We start from the raw sequence: 19,717 nt of genomic DNA, 5'->3' as shown, positions 1-19,717 counted from the left end.
CCTGAATGAGGTTCAAAATAAAACCATTACAAAGAAATTTTTTGCCACTTCAGAAAGAAATCCTCACAGGGCAGCAAGTTGTTCCTTAGGAACCAGAACCTGTTGTACATAATTTCTTCATAGGTTCAAAGGTACATTCATTATCAAAGATGTATGCAGTACACAACCCTGAGATTGATCTTCCCAAAACAAAGCAAACCACGGAATTCGTTCAAGGAAAAACATCAACCCCCACCCACCCACCATGCACAAAAAACAAATTATGCAAACAGCAACACGAAAATTAAGCCCCCACCCAGGTGGAAAAAAGATAACAAATTGCGCAAAGGGCAACAAGAAACATAAAACTGAAAGGATTCCATTTGAACTACAGTCTGCTGTCCAATCCATAAATCACAGAACTTCAGTAACATCCTCCAACAACATTGAGAAAGAGACCATTTGAACATGGAGGCCTTGCCAGAGAGGGGTCACACATAGACACCTTCTCTGGCAGCAGTGAGCAAGAGGACATCACAAGCAGATACCTTCTCCGGCAGAAGCAAGTGAAAGGCAGGTAGTCGGCACTGAACACCAACTATCTATTATTACAATAGATTTTTGTTATTAGTGCTATTATTATTCATGTTTGAATAAATGCTCTGCTTCTCAACGCACATTCATTTTGACTTCTAAGGATTTATGAATAATATTTTCCAACTGAATTCAAAGAACTTATTGGCTCATTATAGCAAACCCCAAAGCTCCAGTACGTGAGCCTTTCCATCCATATATCAGTACTATTACCGTTCTGCATGCATTTCTCAGTCTAAATGGTAGCTGGAAGTAAATTAACCTAAACTGGGAATTCGTTAATGGTGAATACTCCCAACTTCTGTCCATTTTTCAAAAGACTTTTGATCTGCTATTTTTAATAAAGGTTGACTGAAGTATAGAATCACAGAGTAGTACAGAATACAGAGGCTCTGCACAGGAAGGTTCAGAGCTGACTGTACTTCCCGAGGAGGCTCCGGTCATTCAATGCCTGCTGTACTATGTTGCAGTTGTTTGACGACTCAGTGGTGGCCAGCATTCTATTCTACGCTGCAGACTGCTGGGGCAGCAGGGTGAGAGCAGCTGACACCAAGAAGATTGATAAACTCATCAGGAAGGCTAGTTTTGTTCTGGGGTAGAGCTGGATTCACCGGAGGATGCTACAAAAGCTACGAAGCATTATGACAATCCCTCTCACCCCTTCCATGACATACTGGATGAACAGAGGAGCATCTTCAATAACAGACTGATTCCTCGGAGGCGCACCACCAAACGGGACAGCAGATCCTTTCTCCCCGTGGGTATAAGACTCTACAATGCCTCCTAAGTATATGGTTTCATTGCACATCTGTATTTTGCACTATTACTTTTTAATGTACATTTTGTATTTTTCTGTACCTCAATGTTTCTATTTTGTATTTTAAAGTATGGATTTCTGACTAAGCAATCTTGCAACAATAATTACCTTCGGGATAAATAAAGTTTTTTCTTATCTTTATGAGCTTGAGTTTTATTCTGTGAAGCCTTTTAACCTAAGTTCCTCATAACATTTTCATTTAATGTTTAAAGGAGAAATAAAGATTTAGACAGTAATAGAAAGAGAAAACAGAGACTTATTAGCATTTTCTAAGACTTACAAATAATCCATTAACAAGTAGGAATATCATATGTAAGATCTTACTGAAAAATGAGCATCCATAAAAGATATTATTGCTATTCACACAGTTCTACGAGCGAATGAAAGCAACCATCTACTGTGAGGGCTATCAGTAACATTCATCAATTGATAAAGGCATGCACAAGGCTGCAAATTGGCCAGCCAATGATTCTTCTCCAGAATACTTTAAAAGAATGTCATGTTAGCAAACCAATTAAACTGAATTTGTGTAAGTGTTCCTTGATTTCAGACAATTTTAATATATATACACAAGGCAACAGAAAACGACTCAGGATCAGATAACTCATTCCAACCCACCTGATGAATTCTATGGTGTTTGCACCAAGTTTTGTTCCTGGCAATCACTATCAAGTAAAGCAAGTGTTGTTGCAAAAATATCAACATCCCACCTTAAATCTATCAATATTGAAGCTCTGGATAGAATGGATCATTTCTGGAACCTCGGCTCAATTTTTACCTGCAGAATTAGCTTTGAGAGGCAACAATGTGAAAATCAACAAAAACCCTATCATCTTCTGTCAGACGTACGACATTATTATTCTAACTTATGGCTATGAAATGGATCTCGTACTCCAAGAAGCCACAGCAGAGAGCTGCAGATAAGCAAAGATGTAGTTAATGCTCCTCCACGTGGTGTGGACCCTCAGCCATCATCTGGCGAGTTGCTGCCCACCTCAGGTACTTCCCCCATGCTACTCACTAGCACAACTGATTAGATGACTTTGTGGAGTCTCCACTCATCTCGTCTTTTAAGGTTTCACTGCCTTCATTTCATAGTGTTAATGATGAACAGAAAGCAGTTATCATCTAAAGCGCATGAATAAAACAAATCTATTCCACAATTTTACGATCCGGGTAGCCGGGCTAGAGGGATTGAAAAGGCAAGGAGTTGAGACCAGAGGTGGGAGTTGGGCCAGTTCTGCTCGTTGCTCCGCGATGTTTGCTCTGCTTTTCGCTGCTCTGAGGCTTAGGCTGTGGGCCTGCTCCGGCTGCTCTGGACTTCAAGTAGGGTTTCCAACTGTCCCGTATTAGCCCATCCCCTATATTGGGTTAAATTGGTTTGTCCCATATGGGACCGCCCTTGTCCCGTATTTCCCCCGCTAAGGTAGAGCGTTCCTATGAAACCTTTCGTGCCGAAATGGCATAAAGCGAATTACCATTAACTTACATGGGAAAAATTTTTGAGTATTCCCAGACCCAAAAAATAACCTACCAAATAACACATAAAACCTAAAATAACACTAACATAGAGTAAAAGCAGGAATGATATGATAACTACACAGCCTATATAAAGTAGGAATAATGTATGTACAGTGTAGTCGGGAAGATTAAGCCAAAACCAATTTGTAGAAAACAATTCGGCACGTACACGCATGCACACGTCATGTATGCACACGTCACGCATGCGCACACAGGTGCCTGTGCAAGGCTTCATGGTCATGGTAGTCTTTCTCGGGGTAAACACCAGTGTCCCGTATTTGACTGCAACTTTTGTCCCTTATTTGGGAGTGAGAAAGTTGGCAACCCTAACTTCAAGTCTACAATGCTTTGCTCCACTGTGTGATGAACTGAGGCTGAGGCTGTGGGCTTGTTCTGGGCTTCGTGTCTATGGACTCACTTTCGTTCTGAAAGCTGCTTGCTTGCTTTTAATGTTTGCACGATTAGGTTTTTTTTTCTCTCTCCCTCTCTGCTCATTAGGTGTTTGTTGGTCATTTTTTTAAAAAACGGGCTCTTTCGGGATTTTTGTTTTGTGGCTGCCTGTAAGGAGACGAATCTCAAGGTTGTATAATGTATACATACTTTGATAATAAATATTCTTTGAATGTCTGCTTGGTGAGAGAGCACATCAGAGAAGTAGAACTAGGATGATAAGACTCTATTCACAAGTCACAGAACCTTCAGAGGCTAGAATTACTGTGAGGATTGTGCACAAAATCCTCAAATGGCAGATTGGGAAACTTGGACCAGAATCTCTAGAACCAGCCTTCAGATGCTGGGGCTTCATTCACAGTCTCATATTATATTTTTATTAATGCTGATTTTTGTCTAACTCCTCATTCATTCTTGTCCTGTTGCTCTTAACTATTTCTGTTCTCCTGCCTGACTCTTCAAAAATCAGATTGAGCAACCTCAACATGTTCAAACATATGCAGAAGTTGTTTCATTTCCAACTCATTTCCCTATTCTCAAAATAATTTCTTCAGTGTCTGTGAGGAACTAATTAAGCTTTGCTACTGAGCTTTTTCTTTTATGTTTCTATTTAACATTCTACATGCGGTTTTAACATATTTTGTTAATTTACGCTCCTTTTTCAAAACTGCAACCTTTATGCCCTTTCTTTTGGGGAAGTTCCTCAACACTGAGAATGACCGATGTCCTGTTCCAGTTCTCTGGGTTCTGACAGCACTGTGGCCACAGTATACTCTTCCATAAATGGAACAGCAGGCATGCCATGGGCTGACCAGGCGAACGGTGGTGGTGTACCCCTTCTGCTGTTTGCACTGGGCTTCTCCCTGCTCCCGAGACACGGACTCAAAGTTCAAAGGAAATTTATTATCAAAGTACATTTTTGCCACCGTATACAACCCCTGAGATTCATTCTCTTGCGGGCATTCACAGTAAATAAACAGGAACACAATAGAATAAATGAACGATCGTAACCAACAAGACGGACAAAACACCAATTTGAAAAACATAACAAACTGTGCAAAAGCAAAAAAAAAAGAGGAAAAATTAGTAAATAAACAATAAATATTAAGAACACATCCTCTCATATGCTTCATTTTCTTGCAGGCCTTCACAGAACACAGGTCTCACCTTAAATCCTCGTTGTCAGAAGGTGGTGTCGTACAGCAGCATCGGATTGGCAGAAGGGTGGGAGAGAGGAATGGGGCTTGTTTCGCTGAGTGTTGTGGGCATGTTACAGTGGTGCTGGAATGTGTGGTGACAGTTCCCAGCACAGCCCTGGGGTGTGTTGGTTGTTAGCGCAGACAACGCATTTCACTGCATGTTTTGATGTACATGTGACACTAAATCTGAAAGAATCAGAATACATATTTGACGACTACAAGGCGCACCTTCTCATATGCTTCAGTGAAAGAGCCAATAGTGCACAGGAGCCCAGTGTTTGAGCATAAGGAAATGCAAGCATAATCTGCATACTGTAAGCTCAACTACCGAGGTTGAGATGAACTTAGTTTTGGAGTGCAGTCAGCATCGCTTGAATAATTTCTCATCACATCTGAAGATTAACTTAGCCCTTGGACTAGAATCTTCAGATACCAGAGTGACAAACCTAAACTACAATCCATAGAGCAAGAAACCTGGACTGAAATTATCAGAAACTAGAATGAAGAACCTTGGCTAGAACTTGGCAATCCCATCATTTCCAAAAGCACCTCCTTCCACATTTTGTTTAGGATGTGGTAAATTATGGTACCATGTATTGCTTCATATTTTAAATGTCCTCTCCACAGTCAGATAAGAATATCTGATGATGTTTAGTATCTCCACTACACGCTCCATTGCCTGCCATTTCATGTGGGCTGATATCTGTGCTAAAATGACAGCTTCAGCAATTGAATATGAATGGCATAATACATGAAGCCAGCAATCAGGATGGAAAATAGTGATGTTTCAGTCTCTGAAATTACATTTTCAAAATACAAAATCAATTTCATGTAAATCCATCCTTAATTTTGGAGGTAAAAAATAATTCCTGCTTGTCCATTGCCTGTTATATTTACACAGTTTTAAAGGTGGAACTATGCTGCTTTACCAGCATCAGAAAAATCTCGAACATTCTCTCAGTGCTCATTATTTGTAAATTCATTATGAGCAATGAACTGCAGTAATCTTCCCTCTTTCTGATATTCTAGGGAAATGACCTTGCTGCAGGAAGCTAGGATTGTGCAGTGCTTGCTGGTTTGGATTTATAAACTGACATAACAATCCGTTCCACCCTCGTCGCTGAATTGGAAATCTGTGCTCTGAATTCTCCTCAGGAAGCAGTTAATCAAACCTGCTTAATGCTCTCTGTACTTCCACTCATGCCAGGCATTAGCAGATTACGTGTGGAGACGCTTGTGAGAATCAAAGAGGCTGTTTCTGATAGGAGGGAAAGGGGAGAATCAATGTAGAACCAGGGGCTTTTTACAAAGTAAAATAAAAAGCACTTTGGAATTACAATTTACCACAGTCAAACGAATTAAGGGAAATAACAGCTACCTCTCCCAGGCAATCTAAAGCAGTATGATCTGTGATATATCAGTGACCTTTTAAAGGTCATCACTTTTATCATCTGATCAGATGCTGTCCAAAAACTGACACTAGATTTAGTGCAATTGGACATTTTCACTTCATCATTTTTGTCACGGTCCCGACTGTTAATTTCTCATTTCCTAATTCTCTTTGATTGTGCCACGGTTCTGACCATTAATTCCCCATTTTCTCCTAATTTCCTTTGATGATGGCACACCTGGTTTTCATCAAGATCTGCAGCATAAGAACCCCGTCTTTGCACCCACTAGTTGCCAGATTGTTGGTTTTGCCAGTGTGGTAATTAATGTTTCCCAGCCGCTTAGGATTGTGTGTTCTAAGTTTTGCTTCAGTACCGAGATTTATCTGTGAAACTTAGTCTCTCCGTGTCAAGATAAGTTTTCTAAGTTTTACTTCAGCACCGAGGTATAACCGGTGTAACTCTGCTTTTCCGTGCTAAGGAAAGTTTTGTCTGCTGCTTTCCTTTCTATGCTTCGTGTCAAGATAAGTTCTGCCTGCCTCCTGCTTTCCTGCACTCCCTCCTGTTTGCCATTCAATGCTCATGCCCGCGTCTGCATCCTAACTCAATCTCCGTGCCTGTGTCCTGTGTTTGGGCTTGCCTTGTTTGTTGCAACAAAATTATCTGGCCACCATGGACCCAGCAGACACGAATACCCTTCAACAAGCCCTTGCCAGCCAAGTTTCTCTACTGGGACAGTACGACCAACTCCTCCAGGAGGTCATGGAAAACCTCCGTTCCCTGTCTGCTCACGTCACACAGATCGGTGACCAGGTGGACCGTGTATCCACTCATTTTACTCAACCCACTCCTGGAATCCTGTCTAACGAGCCCAGACAGCCTGTAGCAGCAACCCCCTACGTGCCAGCAACACCCCCTCCAAGAGAGCCTCACATTCCTGAACTGGAGCACTACGCCAGAGATTTGGGGAAGTGCCAGGCCTTCCTTCTTCAGTGCTCCTTGGTGTTCGAACAGCAGTCATCCACGTACCCCACAGATAAGTCAAAGATTGCTTACATCATGGGGTTGTTGCGGGGAAGTGCATTAGCGTGGGCCACAGCTGTTTGGGATAACCAACCCGATATCTGCTCTTCCTTCGCCACCTTTATCGCAGAATTGAGAAAGATCTTTGACAACCCCGTCCATTGTAAAGATGCCGCCAAGCATCTATTCACTTTCCGCCAGGGCTCACGCAGTGCTGCCGAATATTCTGTGGAGTTCCGGATGTTAGCGGCCGACTTGGGGTGGAGTGATTAGGCACTCCAAGGGATATTTCGGAATGGTCTCAGCAACATGGTGAAAGACAAGTTGGAGGCAAGAGACGACACCGACAGCCTGGACTCCCTGATCTCCCTAGCCACCAGGTTGGACAATTGACTCCAAGAACACCATAGAGAAAGAATTGGTCGTCCACCACCTTTGGCCACTCCTCGGCACTCATTACTGCCTCCCGTCAGAACAAGCCTCTCTTCTCCTCCTGCTCCTAGAGTAGCTCCCAGTCCTGCCATTTCCACCACCCCAGGAGAGGAACCCATGCAGCTGGGACGGAACCGCCTGTCTCCCACAGAACGACTCCAGAGAATGAGAGCGGGTGAGTGTCTATATTGCGGCCACTCCGGCCACTTCCTTGCCACCTGCCCCCTTCGGCCAAAAGGGGAAGGCTCATCAGTAGAAAGGGGGGCCCTGGTGAGCCAGACAACATTCCCTTCCGTCCCCCGACCCCGGATGCAGCTTCAAGCCACTTTGTGTTGCAACCAACAGTCCCTGCCTTTGTTAGCACCAGTGGACTTCGGTGCTGAGGGAAACTTTTTGGATGAAAACGTATCCTTCCAAGCCGGAATTCCTCGTGAGCCATTGTGTATCCCCCTGGAAGCCTGGGCACTGGACGGTAGACTACTGGCCCGAGTCACACACTGCACAGAACCCCTGCCTCTCCTTCTCTCCGCAAACCATTGGGAACAGGTACGATTCAATTTAATTTCCTCTCCTCAAGCCCCTATAGTTCTTGGTTACCCCTGGTTAAGCCGTCATAACCCCCACATTGACTGGTCCACCGGGAAGATAGTCAGCTGGAGTTTGTTCTGCCATTCCACTTGTCTACAATCAGCCCTTTCCCCAGTGGAAGTCACCGTGACCTCGTCCGCCTCTGAAACCCCCGACTTATCCAAGGTTCCAGCAGAGTATCACGATCTGGGAGAAGTGTTTAGCAAACAATAGGCTCTTTCCCTGCCTCCACACTGCCCTTGCGATTGTGCAATTGACCTTCTCCCCGGAGCCCCTCTACCCACCAGTTGGCTGTATGACCTGTCCCGACCAGAAAGGGAAGCAATGGAGGCTTACCGAAATGAATCCCTCACAGCCGGCACTATCCGACCCTCGTCTTCCCCTGTAGGCGCAGGATTCTTTTTGGGGAAGAAAGACGGCTCACTGCGCCCCCTGCATTGACTACTGTGGCCTGAACAGCATCGCTATCAAATTCCTGCGCCCAACTATCGGCCTGGTCAGAAGGTTTGGCTCTCTTCAAAAGACACCCCCTTCAAGAATGAACCCAAAAAACTCGCCCCTCGTTACCTCGAACCATTCGAAATTGAGAGCATAATCAACACCCCCCCTCGGTGGTCAAACTCAAACTGCCCAGATCCATGCACGTTCATCCCACGTTCCACGTCTCCCAACTGAAACCTGCGTCTGTCAGCCCTTCGTGCTCTCCTGCTGAACCTCCTCCATCTGCCGGGATCATTGACGTCTACCCAGCTTACACGGAGGCAGGGATCTCCAGCACCTCGTTGATAGGGAGGGATACGGTCTTGAGGAGCACACTTGGATTCCCACCCCCGCCTCTTCATCTTGGACCCTTCCCTCATCCGAGATTTCCATCGAGACAATCCAGACAAGCCTGGTGGTTCGCCTGGAGGCTCCCGTTTGGGGGGGGGGGGGAGGTGGTAACAGTCACGGTCCTGACCCATTTTCTCCTAATTCCCTTTGATTGTGCCATGGTTCTGACCGTTAATACCCCATTTTCTCCTCATTTCCTTTGATGGCAGCACACCTGGTTTTCATCAAGACCTGCAGCACCCACTAGTTGTCAGGTTGTTGGTTTTGCCAGTGTGGTAATTAACATTTCCTGGTCACTTAGGATTGTGTGTTCCAAGTTTTGCTTCAGAACTGAGATTTACCTGTGAAACTCAGTCTCTCCATGGCAAGATAAGTATTCTAAGTTTTACTTCAGCACCGAGGTTTACCTGTGTAACTCCGTCTCTCCATATTAAGAAAAGTTTTGTCTGCTGCTTTCCTTTCTACGCTTCATGTCAAGATAAGTTCTGCCTGTCTCCTGCTTTCCTGCATTCCCTCCTGTTTGCCATTCAATGCTGACGCCCGCATCTGCATCCTAACTCAATCTCCGTGCCTGTATCCTGCGTTTGGGTTCGCCTCGGTCATTGCAACAATTTTAGCATACTTACTAATTTCATTACTCACGGATGGCAACATGGAACTCTGGTGACTTCACTCACTGAAGTCCTTTTACCATTGTCGCTCATCCTGTGTCCCTAATCTCAGCCTCCCCCTTTCCCATCAATGCCCTGCTCCATTTTATTCTCGCATACCCATATTAGCCAGGTTATTTTCCGGCACCTTGCCCATGATCCTACTACTAGACTCAAGAGGGACTGCAGCTGCTGGAAATCTGGAGCAATACACAAAACATTGACTGTTCATTCCCATCCATAGATGCTGCCTGACCTGCTGAGCTCCTCCAGCACATTGCGTGTATTGCTCTAGATTTCCACTACTTCTTCACTTCACCAAACCTTTTCGAACCAAGGCTTTTCCATGTTCTTCAATGATGCAAAGAATAGGAGGAAGGACAATGCGGATTAATATTGTCTTTATAATTACTGGAAAGGAAAAAAGGGTGGCATTTATGCAGCTTTATATTTCCATTTTGGGATGCCCAAAGCTCCATTACTCTTAAAGTATCATCACCTGGCACCCAATATTCACACAGCAAGGTAATTTTTGTATTAGTTGAATATTGACTAGGATGCCTGGCAATTTTCCTAATCTTTATATCTGAAAGAGCAGGGAAGCCGGTATAACATTTCATCTTGAAAAAACACCAATAAACTGATGGAATAATTTTTAGACAGTGTGTGAAATCTAATGAAAGTCACAAGCTGAAGACTAAATATACAAGAGTGTTAAGAATTGAACACAATGTTCTGAATAGATTTTCCTACCGTGGCAGAGTAATGATGGCACGGTGAAGGAACCATAGATGACAAGAGTGGCTTGACAAGAACACTTAGTCAAAAAGAAGGAAGCAAAAGTCAGGCAGGGCTCTTGAGAATGTTAAGGTAGTCAGAAAGCAGCTTAAGAAAGGACTTAGGAGAGCCAGAAAGGGATGCAAAGTGAGGAGGATTAAGGAAAACACCAAGATATTCTACACGGACATGAAGTTCAAAGTAAACTTTATTACCAAAGTTGGCACACTCAAGAAATCTATAGAATATTAATTATAATAGAATCAATGAGACACCTCCCAACTAGGATGTTCCACCAGATTGCAGAAGACAAAACAAACCATGCAAATGCCAATATAAGTAAATAAGCAATAAATATCAAGAACATACAATGAAGAATCATTGAAAGTGAGTCCATTGTTTGTGGGGACATTTCAATGATCGGGCAAGTGAAGTTACCCATTTTTGTTCAAAAGCCTTATGGTTGAGGGGTAGTAACTGTTCCTGAACCCGGTGGTGCAAGTCCAGAGGCTCTTGTACCTTCTTCCTGATGGCAGCAGCAAGAATAGATCATGACCTGGGTGGTGGGGGTCCCTTGCGAAGGATATTGCTTTCCTACAACGGTATTTAATGTAGATGCACCCAATGGTGGGAACGGCTTTACCTGTGATGGACTGAATCCACTACTTTTTGTAGGATTTTCTGTTCAAAGGCATTGGCATTTCCTTAACAGGCTATGTAGCCAGTCAATATACTCTCCACTATAGAAGATAGTCAAAGTTTTAGATGTCATGCTAAATCTCTGCAAACTCCAAAGGAAGTAGAGGTGCTGTCGTACTTTCTTCATAATTGCACAACAGAAGGATGTTGAGAATGAGGGTAGGGCCATTCAGGGATAAAGGGGCGAATTGTGCTGGAGGCTGAGGAGGCAGGGAAAATCTTTAATGAATACTTTAATATTCACCAGGATCAGGGACCTTAACAAATGTGAAGTCAGCCAGGAACAGGCTAATCAGCTGAAACACGATGAGGTTAAGCAAGTGCTAGTGCTGGAAATTCTGAAAAACATTAGGATAAGCCACTGGTTATACCTCAGGTTACTATGGGAAGTGAAGGAAGACATTGTTGGGGTATTGATGATGGTATTTGCATTCCCCCAGCCATAGTGGTGGTACTAGAAGATTGAAAGATAGCAAATATTCTGTTGTTCAAGAAAGGTAATATGGGTAATTCTGGGAATTATAGACCAGTGACTTCTACGTCAATAGTGGGCAAGCTTTTGGAGAAGCTGTCTTAGAGACAGGATTATGAGCATTTGGAGAAGCATAATCTTATTAGGGATAGACAACATGGTTTTGTGAAGGGAGGGTTGTGCCTCACAAGCTTGACTGAGTTTTTCAAGGAGCTGACAAAATGAATTAATTAAAGTGGAGTGGTGGCTTTGGAGTAAACAGGTTTAATTAAGGTGCTTGACAAAGTTTCCCATAGGCTCATCTAGAAAGTCATGGAACATGGGATCACTGGGAACGTGGCTGCATGGATTTGGAACTGGCTTACCCACAGAAGGCAGAGGGTTGTAGTAGATTAGGCCATTTGGCCCTACGCATCTGTTCCACCATTCTCAACCCATTCTCCTGTCTTCTCCCCAGAACCTTTATCACACTTACTAATCAAGAATCTATCAACCTCTGCTTTAAATATACCCAATGACTTGGCTTCCACAGTTGTTTGAAATCCACAGATTCTGTGGCAACATCTGTGGAGAGAGGAACAGTTAAAATTTCAGTTCAATGACCTTTCGTCAGAACTGGGGACAGCTAGAAATCAAACATGTATATCACCAAGAAGGGGAAGGGATGCAGGAGAGAATAAAAGGGGATGTCAGTGAATGGGGGAGAACCAGGGTGATGGGTGCTGCTAGCTGAGGGATGTGTGAAGGTTCATCTCCATCTTAAAACATGTTTGATTTCTTACTTTAATGCAGTGTTTAAATGTCATTGAGTTTGTTTCCTCCCTCAAATGCTGTCTGACAAATTGCTTCTTTTCAGTCCTTTGTTTGCGTTAATTGGGAAATAGATCATTAGGTCTATCATCTCTATAAACCAATTGATCTAAACTTGCTCAACAAGAATGTGACCACAGAATCTGCCCGATTATGTTCTCCTCCTATTGCTGACCAGCAATGAAATCTCGCAGGATTTTCCTTCTACTCAGTAACTTCATAAATAGCGATCAGATTGGGCTAGTCATGCACCGGTTTGTACTTAAGAATAACTCCCTTGGAAAGAGCAGGGAATTATGGTGAATGAGAAAATTGCTGTTTAACTCAAAATGATTTACAGATCAGACCTACATTTGAACTCAGAGAAGCAAGGGATCACTGGGTTCTTCAAGCCTGCTCTGTCATTGAACGAGATCATGACTGACATGAATATAACTATTAATCCTGATTCTCTGTGGTACCTTTCACCACATAGCTTATCAAGAATCTCTACTTTGAAAATAATCAAAAATTCTTCATTCACAGCCCTTAGAAGAGTGTCAAACACTCAGAATCATCTGAGAGAAAAAAGAAATTGCACCCCATCTCCGTCTTAAATGGTTGATCTCATATTTTAAGCAATTATCTTTAGTTCCAGATTCTCTTAAAACAGGAAGCAACCGCTCCACCTTCCCCTATTCAAATCCCTCCAAGATCGCTTACTGAAATCTTGTTTCCTCTCATTCTTCAAACACCAGCAGATGCAAGCCAAACTGGTCCAAAATTTTCTTTAAAAAGCATCTTATCCAAGTATTAGTCCAATAAATGCTCACTGAACTGCTTCCGAAGCATTAACATCTTTCCTTTACAAGGAGACCATCTCTGTACACAGTGCTCCACGTATGGTTACATCGAGGAAGAATTGGAACCAGGTTTGAGATCACTGAAATAGGTCATAAAATTGTTGTTTTCTGGCAGCAACACTGCTATACATAATATACCATAAATTACAATAATATATAACAAAAAATAAATTAGCACCAAAAAAAAATCAAAAACCTTGTCAAAGCCTTATATAACTCAGGATTTACCTTTCTACTTTTGTCACAGAGTCAGAATAACACAGCACAGAAACCGGCCCTTTGGTCTACAAAGGTCATACTGACTATCAAACGCGCATTAGCACTAATCCTATTTTACTTTTTATTCTCTCTATATTCTCATCAGTGCTTCCAAGAGACTATCATTCACCTGGTTACTGTGGTAATTTGAAATGGTCACTTGACGTACCAGTGTATACATTTGCGAGTTTTGCGAGGAGACCAGAGCGCCTGAGAAAGCCCAACGCAATTAGATTCAGATTCATTTGTCATACATACATCAAAACATACAGCGAAATGTGTTGTTTGCGTTAACAAGGATGTGCTAGAGGCAGCCCACAAGAGTCTCTGGACATTCCAGTGCCAACACAGCATTCCCACCAAGCTCAGCTGAACACAGACCACAAAGCAACAGCAAAACAAGCCCCATCCCACCCATACAGGCGATTAAGGTGAGAAAGTGTTAACTCCACACAGACAACACCAAAGGTCAGGACTGAACTTGGGTCAGATATAATGTTCTGCTGTCATTGTATGCAATTTACCCTCCCTACAACCAATTAACGTTCTCCTCACTTTCCCAATGGTTCACTGTTGTACATCATAGATTTTTGAAAATCATTTACTTTTTGAAAGTAGATGTAGAGAAAATCATTCTCTACACCTTATAGCTATGCATTAGCTCAGCATTCACACCAGATATTTCCCTCGTGTTTCCTACCATAATGGATAATTTAATATTTAGTTATATTGTACTCTACTTGCTGGTATCAAAATGGTTGTTGTGATGCGTCCATTGTGGTAGTGTAGTGGGGAGTGCTTGTCGCTCTCACTTTCAGATTCCACCACTGGCTAGCAGTCTTGTGAAAAAGGGAGCTGAATGTGTAAGTCTTTCCCTGCCTGTACATAGCCTCTTCAACAGCAAGCCTCATGTAGTGCCTCCTCGCTGGTGACACACGGAAACTGAACTCTTTTCAGACGCAGGCTGAACTACAGAGGAGGACGAGAAGGTCTGGCCCCTGCACATGTAGCACGCAGGCCCACCAGTGTGTGGACATGGCCCAGGTGCTCGTGAACCAGGTCCCCATCTCTCCCCACTGCCTTGTGGGCAGCTTGGGAGAGATGAAGGCTACGGGATTAGAACTAGACAGCAAATCTGGAATGGAGCCCCTAAGGCAGCTGGACGTCACTGAACATCCTTCCAGCAGCTCCTGCACCCACGCTGGTGCCAAATGTATTGCTTCATAAGCTTTCCTTTGGACTACACTGGTGAGGCTGAGAGGGGGATCTTGACGACTGGGCATCTCAGGATCTTCATACCTTCCACCCAGACCTGCGATGACGATTGTCCTTCAAGACAGATGGATGCCAACCAACTCTATTTGCTCTACTTCTGCCAATTCGCTTAATCTATGTATCTTTATCTATAAATGCAAGAGATTCTGGAGATGCCAAAATTCTGGAGAAACTCAGCAAATCAGGCAGAATCTATAGAGGAGAATAAACAGTCAACATTTTGGGCCAAGATCTCCTGAAACGTCAACTGTTTATTCCCCCTCTCAGATGCTACGTGACTTGCTGAGTTCCTCCAGCACTTTGTGCGTACAGTATATCTCTCTGCAGTCTGTCTATTTCATTATGGTGTAGGAGGTCATTCATCCCATCAAGTTTATGCCAGTGCCCAGAGTAACTCATCCCCCCATTTATTTGCAGGTAACCCATTCTCCTTCATGTGCCCACAAACACCTATTCTAATACACTTACACTAGGGGTAACTTGCAGCAACCAATTAACCTACCAACTTTGCAACTTATTTTCCTACCTATTTTTGCACCATCAATAAATTTAGCAACTGTTCTTTTGTGTCCTTCAACCAGGTCATTTGTATTAATTGTATGAAGTTAACTGATGCTTCAGCACTGATCCTGCAGCACAGTCATTATGTACTGTCAATCAGAAACAGGCCAATTTATATGCCTACTCTGACTCTTCTCAATCACCCAATCTACCATCCACACCAACCTATTACCTCCTCCACAATGAGCTTTTATTTAGTACAATAAACTCTTTATATATTATCTTATCAAATCTTATCTGGAAATCTGCATCTCGTACATCCAGTAGGTCCTCTTCATGCACAACACATGCTGTGATTTCTGAAAACGCCAAAAAAAATGTTTCCCTTTTCTCAAAACTCAGTTGATTTTATCTGATTGTCTTAAAATTTTCTTACACGTGCAGCAAAGTTGATACTAAATGGAAAGCGAATTTTGTATTCAGCAAGGTGAGTGGAAATTTAGTAAAATGCCCATTGGTTTCAATATGACTGAATCACTGATAGAATAAACTACTGGTCAAATTAGATAGAATGTACATTGTGAAGCTGATAATTGAATTAACACAACTGCACTATTTAATTACCTATCAAATTGTATTGCTAGTCAGCTTTCACCTCATTATTATTACTATTAAAACCTTCAACCCTAGGTGAATGAGAGATTCAAATTTCATTGTCAGCATCTAAAGATGTTAAATAACATCTTTAACACTAAGACATCTCGAAGTGTTTACAACCAGTACAGAAGTAGCAGTCAACTCACAGGACAGGTGAAGGGTCTTGGCCTGAAATGTCAACAGTTCATTTCGCTTCTTAGATGTGACCTGAGCTGCTGAGTTCCTCCAGGACTTTGTGTGTGTTGCTCAAGATTTCCAGTATCTAAAGAATCTCGTGCTCATTCAGCTCCTAACATGGATCCCTGAATATGGTCCAGTCTGCTGATTGAAAGAAGTTTTGTAAACACTCCTCTGCCTCCAGTCATCAGCACTGGAGCTGAGGTCTCCAGTCTCTGCCTTTCTGTCAGGGCAAAATGACTGGACCTGTCAAAGTGCTGGATTGTAACAGAAGCATTTTTGATGTGGTGTAGCAGTGACCTGGTTTCCTGGTAACGTTTGTGGTAGTTTGTCAGAGACTTCAAGCTGGCCTGTTTGGAGACCCCTGCAATGATGAAGATGGCATCAGAGTGCACTGTTTTGTGACTGCTGATCATGTGCTCGGCTCCTCCAGTGCCTGCTTGATGCTTGCCGGGAGTGGAATGCATCCTGCTACCAGGATGACAGTGGAGAACTCCTTATTAGGTAGAATGAACACGAGACTGCCTGATGTTCCCAGTTGGGGGAACAGGACTAAGGCTGAATTGTCATGTCTGGGCACCACGATGAGTTAAATGCCGCTGCTCTGCCTTTAGGTGATGCTGTTGTCTGGTCCATGTCGTGGATGTGAAGCCTTTGGGCTGGAGTACTGGGTGCAAATAATCTCACTGTGAGGCAAAGTATCAATAGTTCCTGGTACTGCAGTCTTGCTCTCAGGTCTGCAATTTTATTTTTCAGAGGATGTTAGGGAGGGGTCTAGTGCCTAGATGTTCTGTCACGCGGCCCCGGTTTATTTGAAATTCCACATTGAGGAATTCACATTGAACATAAATGGGCAGCATGCTACCTACAAACACCAGTCTACATCAGAACTCAGCGGGGTGAAGGTCGATTGGAAGTCCGGAAGTCGAAGGGCGACGGTTTAAGCCTGAGGCTAGAAGCCTGTCATAGTTTTGGAGGAGTTTCCATGTGGGTGGGTGGGTGGAAGGAACTCCTGTTGTTCTGCTGAGCATGGTGGCCATGCTATGTTGGTACTTAAATATGTGGCGACACACAACACACCCCTACGTAGTGTTGGTTGTTAATGCAAATGACACATTCCGCTGTATGTTTCAATAAATATATAGGATTCTTAATCGGTATGGACCACTATTTCATGTAAAGGACAGTACTTCCAAATGTGCAACAGTCCCTCTGCAACGCATTGGAGCAACATCTCAGATTTTGTACTCCCCCCTGGACTTTGGCTTGAACATCTATTTCAAGGGTGAAGGAGGCTATGAGGGGGACATGGAGAATAATGATAGATATAACTGCAGTCAGCTATTGTGGCATTCTCGATTTTCCAATTCATCTCTCACACTGCAGTAACAGCCTTCATTAAATGCCGAGTGGAGACATTTAAAACCAGCCTCCTGCTGATCAGTTGCTGAAACAATGAAAGAATCAAGCATACAGATGATCAAAGTCACTCCAAAGAGCTGATAGTTGTATTTTACATGTGTTCATTGAAGTCCAGTGACATGCAAATCACAAACAGGCTATTTGAAGGGCAAAAGTAAAACGATGACAGTAATAAATGGAGAGTAAGATGCTCTGACACAAAAACAGAGAACACTGCAAAGGTCACCAGGTCAGGACGAACCCGCTGCACGTTCTCTGTGTTATTTACTGTTGGCACAATTAATCCTCTTTTGCATATTAGATTTTGTCAGTCTTTGTTATGTATAGCTTTACATAAACTTTATTTTATTTCTTTATTTGCAACACAAATAAATCTTTAGGACATATGCATATGTTGATAATAAATTTATTTTGAACTTAAATATTGTTTAACCACTTCTTGCTAAACAGTCTACACTAAAATCAGAAACATCAAGTAGCATCTTACATCAAGAATTCAAAAAGACTACGACATAGAATAAATTGGTGCTTTATTCCCCATAGCCCCACCTGCCAAATTCTATCTGACCATAAGACAGGTGCGGAACTAGTCATTTGATCATGGCAGATTTATTTTCCCTCTCAACCCCATTTTTCTCCCTTCTCCCCATAACCTTTGACACCCTTACTAATCAAGAACCTATCAGCCTCTGCTTTAAATACACTCAATGTATTGGCCTCCACAGGCATTTGTGGAAATGAATTCCACAGATCCTCCACCCTCTGGTGAAAGAAATTCCTCCTCATCTCAGTTCTAAAGGGGCTCCTTTTAATCTGAGGCTGTGTATTCTGGTCCAAGACTTCCCCACAATGGGAAACATCCTCTCCATATCCACCCCATCTAGGTCTTACAATATTTGTTAGGTTTCAAACAGATACCCACCATTCTGAATTCCAGCAGCTACAACCCAGAACCATCAAAATCTATGTATACATTATTCCTTTCATTCCTGGGACCATATGTGTAAACCTCCTCTGGGCTCTCTCCAATGCCAGAGTATCCTTTCTGAAGTAAGGCGCCAAAATCTGTTTGCAATACTCCAAGTGCAGTCCGACCTGTGCCTTCAAAGCCTCAGCATTATATCCTTGCTTTTATATTATAGTCCTCTTGAAATAAAAGTCATTATTGCATTTATCTTCCTTATCACCAACTAAACCTGCAAGTTAATTTGTAGGGATTTCAGAACTAAGACTCCCAAGTCCCTTTGCACCTCCAATGTTTGAATTCTTCCCCATTTAGAAAATAGTCTATGCCTTTATTCATCCTACCAAAATGCATGACCATACACATCCCTCCAGCTGTATTCCATCTGTCCCCTCTTTGCTCATTCTCCTACTACATCCAAGTCATTCTGCATGCTTCCTGCTTCTTCGCATTCCCTGCCGCTCCACTTATCTTTGTATTATCTTCATATTTGGCCACAAAGCCATCAATTCCAGCATCTAGATCATTAACATAACGTAACAAGAAGTGGTCCCAACACCAACCCCTGTGGAACACCATTAGTTACCAGCAGCCAACCAGCAAAAGTTCCCTTTATTTCTACTCTTTGCCTCCTGCAGTTAGCCAATCTTCTGCCCAAGTTTTATCTTTCCTGTAACACCACGGGCAGCGTCATGTGTAGAACCTTGACAAAGGATTTCTGAAAATTCAAGAAAACAAACTCCACTGACTCCCCTTTATCTATCCTGCCTGTTATGTCTTCAAAGAATCTAACAGATTTGTCAGGCAAGATCTCTCCTTAAGGGAAGCATGCTGACTTTGGCCCATTTTATCTTGTGCCTCCAAGTACCTTGAAACCTCGTCCTTAATAATGGACTCCAACACCTTACTGAAGTCGGGCTAACATGGCCTATACTTTCCTTTTGTTTGCTTCTCTCCCTTCTTTGAGTGGAGTGAGAGTTGCAGTTTTCCAATCCTCCTGCACCATTCTAGGATCTAGTGATTCTTTAAAGATCACTACTAATGCCTTCACAATCTCTTCAGCTACCTCTTTCAGCACACTGGGATGTAGACCATCCGGTCCAGGTAGATCAATCTTCAGACTTCTCAGCTTCCCAAGCACCTTCTCCATAGTTTTAGCAACTACACTCACTTTTGCTCCCTGATGCTCTCAACTTTTTTGGCAACTTTCTGGTGAAATATGAAGGCAGGTTGAGTTGGATCCGGGATCAGCCGTGATGGCATGGTGGAGCAGACTCGACGGGCTGAATGGCCTAATTCTGCTCCTATTTATGGAAATGACAGTCGACATTTTCAGCCAAGGCGCTTCATCAGGTCGCACGAACAAGGGTCTTGGCCTGAGACGTCGGCTG

The 19,717-nt window shown here is 43.0% G+C and overlaps 1 protein-coding gene across 4 annotated transcripts in view; it reads right to left on the bottom strand.

The window, feature by feature from the left end:
• ank3b (ankyrin 3b) overlaps positions 1–19,717 on the bottom strand; it is a 401,704-nt gene that overhangs the window by 315,204 nt on the left and 66,783 nt on the right. The window lies entirely within an intron of this gene.

Source organism: Mobula hypostoma, chromosome 19 (assembly GCF_963921235.1).
Source record: "Mobula hypostoma chromosome 19, sMobHyp1.1, whole genome shotgun sequence".
In the NCBI taxonomy this organism is placed as follows: Eukaryota; Metazoa; Chordata; class Chondrichthyes; order Myliobatiformes; family Myliobatidae; genus Mobula; species Mobula hypostoma.
The sequence above is the reverse complement of the archived record's forward strand: the minus strand, read 5'-3'. Positions and strand labels throughout refer to the sequence as shown.